Source organism: Myxocyprinus asiaticus, chromosome 33 (assembly GCF_019703515.2).
Source record: "Myxocyprinus asiaticus isolate MX2 ecotype Aquarium Trade chromosome 33, UBuf_Myxa_2, whole genome shotgun sequence".
Taxonomy (NCBI): Eukaryota; Metazoa; Chordata; class Actinopteri; order Cypriniformes; family Catostomidae; genus Myxocyprinus; species Myxocyprinus asiaticus.
The window spans coordinates 22,436,517-22,445,155 of NC_059376.1; positions in this window are offsets into that span (position 1 = coordinate 22,436,517).

The following is an 8,639-nucleotide window of genomic DNA, read 5'->3' on the forward strand; positions in this document are numbered from 1 at the left end:
TTTAACAACTGGAGTCTTATGGATTACTTTTTTGCTGACGTACGTGATTTTTGGAGCTTAAAAATTTACATTATATGGACCAACAGAGATGAAATATTCTTCTAAAAATCTTCATTTGAGTTCAGCAGATGAAAGAAAGTCATACCCACCTGGGATGGCATAAGGGTGAATATATAATGAGAGAATTTTAATTTTGGGGTGAACTATCCCTTTAAGTTTTATTTGATATCTGTTATTACTTGTTATCTACTTGTTATTTGTTTGTTAAGTTTTATTGATGTATCAACTTTGTCTCAGATGTTTCTCCTAAAATTCCTAGACACAAAAGTGACAATAGACCTTTTTCACACTCTGGGTTTTGGAACGCGAAAGTTAATAATTGCAGGGTAAACTTAGACAGCAGTGAATGGGAGTGAATGGGAGACCACAGCCCATATTATTTTCATTTACCCATTTACTCCAAGACCAAAAGAAAAAATCCACTATTACATTTGAATGAAAAAAAAAAAGCAAAAAAATAGAGAGTGGTGGATTAAGCAAGTCAGATGGGAGAAGATGCCAAATTTAGCTATCATCGAAAAACCCTCGCAGCTGTGGTACATTTTTTTTTTTTTTCAACTAATTCCAGGGTAATATAACACAAAGTATAATGTTATAAAATTACATTAATTAACTTAAAAACATTCATGTAACCAAGGAAACTTAAATTCACTGTGTTGATTCAACTAAAAAATGTCTTGTAAGCTTTACTCATTCCATTTGCGGTGGGACAACATGAATATTTTTTGTTTGGTTAACTGAAACTGGGCAGAGGATTTATAGTTCCCAGCATGCTTTGCATGGGACTCGACAGGAAGAGTAAATGTTAAAATTAAATGTTATTTTATGTGTCTGTCACAGAGATAGTATTCTCAGGGCAAATGGAGGGGTCAGGAGGCTGCGGAAACAGTCAACGTGAGTATTTTATTACTCTTCAGCTTTGTTCACAAAATTCAAACAAAAAGGGCACTCAGTGGCCAAATAATCACACACAAATGAGTTAATAAATCTTGTTGCACACACAGGAAGAGGTTCTCTCTGGTAACTCTCTTTCTACCAACTGATGCTCTTTGTCAGCCTTTTCAGGTCTCCCTCCGCCATCACTATAACAAGAGACAGGTGTTAATGATAATGACAGCCCAGGTGAGAGCCTTTCCGCTCTCCCTCTCCTGCAGACAGACACACGACCACACCCCCATCCCCACAGTGTCTTTGTGCAAGATTAATATAAAAGGGGAGACTTTTAAATGTTTAATGTTTTGTTATGTTGAGATTAAAGGGTGGTGACACTAGGGTTTGAGCACCAGTTTTTTTCCAGACAACGCAACAGACAAGGATATGATATCATGCGGCATCTGGTTTTAGTAAATAACACCTCACAAATAACTAAAAAAATATCATATTAAAAATGTTTAAATATACCGTCTACTCACTTTCCAGCAACAATAAAAACACATCTTTGAAATTGAGTCAAGAGGTCAGTGTGTGAGGTTTAGATCTTCCATTGGTCACACATCCTCTCATGCAGATTCGCAGTTCAGAGTTCACCAAACTTGAACTTTGGTACGCTGGGTTGTACGAAATTTCTTTGCATGAGCTTGCGTTTCCTGTCTCCCACATTTGGATACGTTTGAATGGGAGTGAATGAAGCACAAAGTGTTGTGTGACCTCCCCTTTAGCAGAAATGGAGTTCTAAGTTCGGGAGGAGCTTGCTCATCTAATCTGTCAATCAACCTGCAGGCTGCAGAGTATATAAGCTGCCACTTACCTCACTCTAGCAACCGTCTTTCTGGAATCCCTCCATCCTCACTATTCTAATATTTCCTGCCCTGTAGCTTCCTCCAAATATTAAGTAGTCCCTTAGTGAGGTTAAATTTAGAGCTCGAGTCGAGCCACTTCCTTGAGCCCCTTCCTTGCAGACAGCAAGCCACATTCGTTTACCCTTTAACGCTCAAAGATTATATGGCAGGCAGGCGAACTTGTGAATTCCTTTTGTTGTAATTTTGGGGCCATCATGGTAAAGTGTGGAGCTTAAGCCTAGATTGAGGACCAATGCAATTTGAGCAATGCAAATTTTGCTTATTTCACTAGGCGATTGAAGTGCTAACTAAAGATCGAAACAAACTTCAAACAAGTACGCAAACGCATACGCGAGCACATGGCCAATGCGTGGTCCCATTGTATGTTCTGCACATTATGTGTGCTCTTGCATTGCTCTGGCGGTTACAAACCTCAGACCACAAGAGGGCAATAGATTTTTTAGGCATGACCACGAAACCGGTGCTGCGTCTGAAACCAGAAAAATGCTTCCTTCATAGGATGTATATGGTGGCAGGATGAATATATGGTGCTTTTCAAATGTTCGGAGATCAAAAAAGCTATCAGTTAAGCCTAAGACATTAACTGATTAGGCAGCTGCCTACATTTTCAGATGCAATCCAGATGTGGTAGATGAGTCGATAGTTGAGGAGTTGGGAGAGACACTGAGAAAAAACAAGTTTGTTTGAATGGACTGGGTGTCCCCTGTCCATGAAAAGTCGTTCATATTTTTTTTGAAAAGATTCAACTCAAATTGCTGCTTGAGTCCACCATGACAGTTGTTGTTTGAAAGAAGAAAATCTGCTCTAGCGCCGCTTGCGGCAACACTGAGAATAAAGCGCGTACTTGCGTTGGGTTATGAATTGAGTGCTGACACATTTCACAACACAACAACACGTGAAATCAAGCTTGCGTAGCAAGGTACGTCTGCATTCACATACTTTTTATTTGGTCTTTTTTTTTTTTAAACAATATTTATTAATAGATTAAAAAAAAGTAAACAAAATAAAGGGAACTTTTAATTTATGGAAATGCTTTCTGAAAATGTAAAATTTTGTTAGATCTTCTTTGGCTATATAGGCTGGGTAAGAAATTTATTTTTTTGTAGATGGGCCACACACAAAGAATGAAGAAGAAGTGGGAGAGAGAGAGAGAGAGAGAGAGAGAGAGAGAGAGAGAGAGAGAGAGAGCATCATGGCATGAGTTACAGACAGTTATATGTGGCAATAATGTGAGAATCAGAGCTCCGAGAGGTCAGTGAGGTTGGTTATGTGCAGTGTGGTTTGGTGCCAGCAATCATCAGTCTCTTATTATATTGAATCGACATGTCTAACATCTACAGTGTTACAGCATGGCTGTGTTCAGTTTTGGGGATAGTTCACCCAAATATGATATTCTGTCATCACTTACTCATATCATTACCCCATTTTTTGTTCTTCCACAGACCTTAACGAAGATGTTCACACTGCCCTTTTCCATATAATGAAAGTAAATGGTGACCAGGGGGTGCCAAAATTGAAAAAGCACATTAAAGGACCATAACAGTAATCCATAAGACTTCTATATTCTCTATATTCCAAGGAACAGACTGAAATTTAAGTCATTATTCTTATAACTTGTAAAACTAGCTATGTCATTCTAATATAGCTAACAAGGCATATGGACTACTTTTCTTGTAGGTTTTGGAGCTTGACAGCCCTTGGTAACCTTTCATTTACATTGTATGGAATACAGCAGCATCAACATACTGCTAAACTTCTCCTTTTGTGTTCCAGACTGATCGCACTGTGAATTCAGTGACAGGAGGTTGAAAGTTCTGCAGCTGAAACTGGTCTGTGTTTACTGAAATTCAAAACCACTGCCCCCAGTGGCAGAACCTGGAAGCGTTGTTGAGATGAAGTGTCCACAGGGTGGCGCCAAAAGTGAAAAATATGTAAAACATGAATTCATATTTTATGAACTCCAACCCTAAACCCAGGGTTGGGGAGTAACGGAATACATGTAACGGGATTACGTATTTAAAATACAAAATATAAGTAACTGTATTCCACTACAGTTACAATTTAAATCATTGGTAATTAGAATACAGTTACATTCAAAAAGTATTTTGATTACTGAAAAGATTACTTTGCATTTTATTGTCAATTGTTTCATTTAATATTTAGTCCTTTCAAATGGAAAACATTTATACATATAAATGATGTGATTCAAAGTGCATTTGAACAGCGTAGAAACACTTTCTTATGATGTGTTACATTCATACGAGCAGACAGAGAAGTAAGTTTGAAGTAAGTTTGGAGCAGAAGAAATAGAAATAAACCTTGTGTAAACAGTCAGCTTTACACTAAGCTAAACTGCTATTTCTAGCCATTTTACATGCACGTTACCAGGCACGATCATATTTTTTTATCAAGAAAATTCACAATGGATCATAATTTCTTTTTTCTAGTAAGACCTTTGATATTAGGGCAAAAATCATATCATGGATAATAATTTTTGTATAGTTTTCCTGTAAAAATATCTAAAAAACCTTAAAACAAGATCAATTTGATTGATCTTGTTTTAGAAACAACACTGCATAAGATATTTAGGTTTTTCAGAGAATGCATTTTTAACATGTGTATTTTGTCTTACTGTACTGGCAGAGTTTTTATAGTCAAAACAAGTGAAAAAATCTACCAGTGCTGAAGAAGTAATCCAAATTATTTAGAATACGTTACTGACCTTGAGTAATCTAACGAAATACATTACAAATTACATTTTACAGCATGTTTTCTGTAATCTGTAGTGGAATACATTTCAAAAGTAACCTTCCCAACCATGTAACATGTAATTTTTGAGCAAAAATGCAACTCTTGATTCACACTTACAATTAATTATGTGAACACGACTACTTCCTGGTTTTCACCAGACAAAATCCCATGTCTCAGAGTTAATGGTTTCCATGTGACTAGAACCCATGTTTTAGAGATTGCATGTGCAATGGGGTATCAGGAATGCTACAGGGAAAGGTAAACACTTTGAATTGATGTAAAAATATCTGACGGGATATGGCACTTGTCAGAAATTCGGCAGTATGGGGTCGATTTCAGGGTGCATTAACATTCGAAAGCAGCATGTCGATTTCCCGTGTGATCATGCTGCGTGTTCCATGTAGAAGACTCATACAGAGAAAGTCACGCAGGTTTGGAACAACATGAGGGTGATTAAATAATGACAAAACTTTCATTTTTGGGTTAACTCACCCTTCAACAAGGGACACTTGTTTCTAAAACATACATAAATGATCCTGTTCAGCATTGTTTACATTTTTTGTGTTCAAATGAGTACAAACACTTAAATGATCTAAAATTCCACAGAGAATAATTCCCCTGCACTAAAGTAGAAAGATTTCTGTAACCAGTGACCACTTCGTGCCATGGAAGTGAACATTGGGTTCTGCTGAGCTGGTACATTTCAGAGAGCCTTTGTTGTTGTGTTCAGTTATGCATCGCTGTCGGTCCGCGGTGGCACACTAAAACTGTGCCAGTGCCCAGTGGTGGAGAGAAAATGTCTAACTGCAAGGATGAATAGGCAGTTCCAATCAACTGTATCAGAGTACTCCATGAGCACAAAAATGCCAACACCATCAGGTTTTGCACTGAGGTCTTGAGTTTTTGTTTGCTTATCAAGAAAATTTCAGGCCAGAAAGAGGCTCATCAAGGCTTTTGATGATAACGGATAAAGAACAGGGAGAGTTATATTGGATGCTTGATGTGTTTATTGTAGCCCAAATCCAAACAAAAGGCCCCTCTATGGGGTCCCGGCATAATGAGCAATGGTTCAGTTGTAAATATTTTTTTTTTTTCTCTCTGTCCAGTCTTTCCATCTCAATGCAGGACAAAAGAGACCAACTCATCCAATTCAGGTCACCCATGAATTTGGCAAGTAGCTCACTGAGCTAAATAATTTGTGTGGCTGTTGCTGTCTCAAGAGGATGCCAACCTATGAAGGGAATAGTAACACATATTTATTTATTTTGTAAAGATATTTGCACTGTTTCTGTATACAACTTTGGGTTATGTGTCTTTCCATAATGGACCCCACTTCAAGACGATCACTGAGTGCTTTTCAAGTGTGTGCTTGTGGTTGTATAATTGCCTGAGAAAGAGACAAAGAAAGGGAGATAAAGGGGCTGGATTTAGCTCAAGTAGCTTGGAGATCTTTCAAGTATTGTACAACTACATTGAAAAGCATGGCCGCACTCTATTTATCCCTGTCTTGGATAGGGGTAATATTTTTGATAGCAAATTTTCAAAAATATGTGCACTGTTGACATGTGGACATTTTCTGTTACATTTAGATACAAATGAGGAAAAATTAGGTAACAGGAGGAGAAAGAAAGAAAAGTGAAGCCCTTTCCACCCCAAAGGCATTAATATTCTAGGCCATGTGACATTTTACATTAACAGTGAGAGTAAATAGCTGACAGAATGCAGCATACTTTGCCAAAGCGGGGTCCAAAGAAATCACAAAAGTTCTGTTCTCCTTCCAACAATCTAGAATTATATTTTCAAGCACGAGGGGCTGGCAAATTTCACCACAAATCAGCAGTTTATGTAGAACAGAGACATGCATGAAGTTTACATAAAAATTTTAATTGTGTGCATCCTCAACGTTTTAATAGGAAGCCGCCTTTGACTGCCACAGATCCTGACAAATTTGTGTTGAAAAGAAGACTGATTACATTTCTATCAGACACCTCATTCAGACTGTTTGAAAGATTCAGTAGTGTGTCTGTGATGTTGACCACACAAACACAGACATGTGGGGAAATGACGCGAAACTTCTGGAATTCGCAAGAGACAGACCTCACACACAGCTGCAATTTCCAGCTCGATAGAAAGGATATTTTGTAAATCTTTACTTTTGATATGAGCAAATGCATTGGTAGGGAACATGGTGGCATAAGAGCTAATGGGTTTTTGTCGTGACTCCACAGCTGAGCCACACAGACAAACATACATTTTGAGGCAGTTTAATTACGTGTAACTCTTTGTTTTTTTGTCAGTCCAATATAAATTCATGTCTCATTTCCATTTGTTATTTACACAGTTTCCAGGTTAAAATAATGTTCTGTGTTCAATCGACAGCATTTGTGGCATAATGTTGATTACCATGGGATTGGTCTTTGGTATCATGAAAAAAAAAAATTCGGAACAAAATTAACCAGTTATTAACCGGTTACCAGTGTTTAAATGAATGTTTTCACTCCGAAAAAATTATTTGTGTTTCCTTTTTGTTTTTGTTCCTTGAACAATTTTTGGTCCCTGTTTACAAGCAACTAATGCTATACTATTTTTGTTTGTTTCTATTAACATACTATTAAATGGTTGTATTAACATCAAAGTCTCATCAAATTTGTGAATTTTTATTAAAAAAAATGATCTATTAATTGCTTCAGAAATTATAGCAACAAACTAAGGGTGTATTGCAAACACAGAAGTTCTTACAGTCACTTTTAAAAGTGTTATTTAAATTCTCTTTAAACTTTCTGAAGTAGCAAGCATTATAATGAGATGTTGATTTAGTTATGATGGCTAGAGGAAGACACATCCGGTGTCTGCATGATTGCAGAGATAATACACATTCTTCCAACATGAATGATTGCAAGCTAATACAGGGGGAAAAGAAAACAATAACATCAGGAAAACTCATCAATATTTTTCATGTCCGTAATTAATGCTTATGAAGTTGAAACTGTCATTTTTGGCTTGGCTGTAATTGGTTTTGGCTTTCGTAGCCTGAGTGACTCATGGGAGAAAGACTGTGAAACACAGATGGAGCATTTCCTAAGCTCAGGAAGAAGAGGACAAATCTCCCATTCAGCATCTGCACTGATGGGGAACTGCATCAGTCTCTGCTGACTGCGATCTCACACTGCTAATGAAAAATACCTTTTACACTATGCTATAGGACAACATAATGTGTCTGGAGCTCAGAATTGCTACACTGTAGCCTATTGTAAGAAAGTCATCCAAGGGCGTTAATTGGCTCTTAGAATGAGCCTGATGTGTCTCCATTTGAACATTATATCTCAGGAAAGTTTTACCTGAAAAACTCTTAATGGAGATAAAGATATTTGAAATAGGAGAGACCAGGCCTAGTTGTCAAATGGGGAAGTTGTTACAAGGGCTATATCTCAGTAACTATGTGCTGAATATTTAGTCAAACGTCCAGTTACAAATGTGTCTTTTTTCTATAGCATTGGTTTTGTATGTTGGTTTCTATTCATTCACACATCATACAATGCACTTGGACACATCATTAGTGATGTAACCTGGGGTCATATAGTGTTTCGGGTCTTTCAACATCAGACAGCCTCGTCCAGGTGACCCAAAGTTTATCAAGCTACAAAAATGAAAATTCTGTCATTATTTACTCACCTTCATGTTGATTCAAACCCATATGACTTTCTTTGTTCTGTGCAATACAAAAAGAGATGTAATGCAGAATGTCAGCCTCAGTCACCATTCACTTTCATTGCAGCTTTTTTCTAAACAATGAAAGTGGAAGGTGACTGAGGTTGTCAATCCCTAAAATTCTACCTAACATTTAGTTAATTCTATCCTTCATGATAAAATTTCAACCATATGAAATTTTTATCATAGTTTTGTAATATCTGTTGGCCCATATTTACAGTACTATAGCCAAAACAATGGTTTTAATATACAGTATACATTTGTATAATATATTTAATTATCTGTGCTATTTCATAAATTGTTTTGAGTTTCAAAATTGTT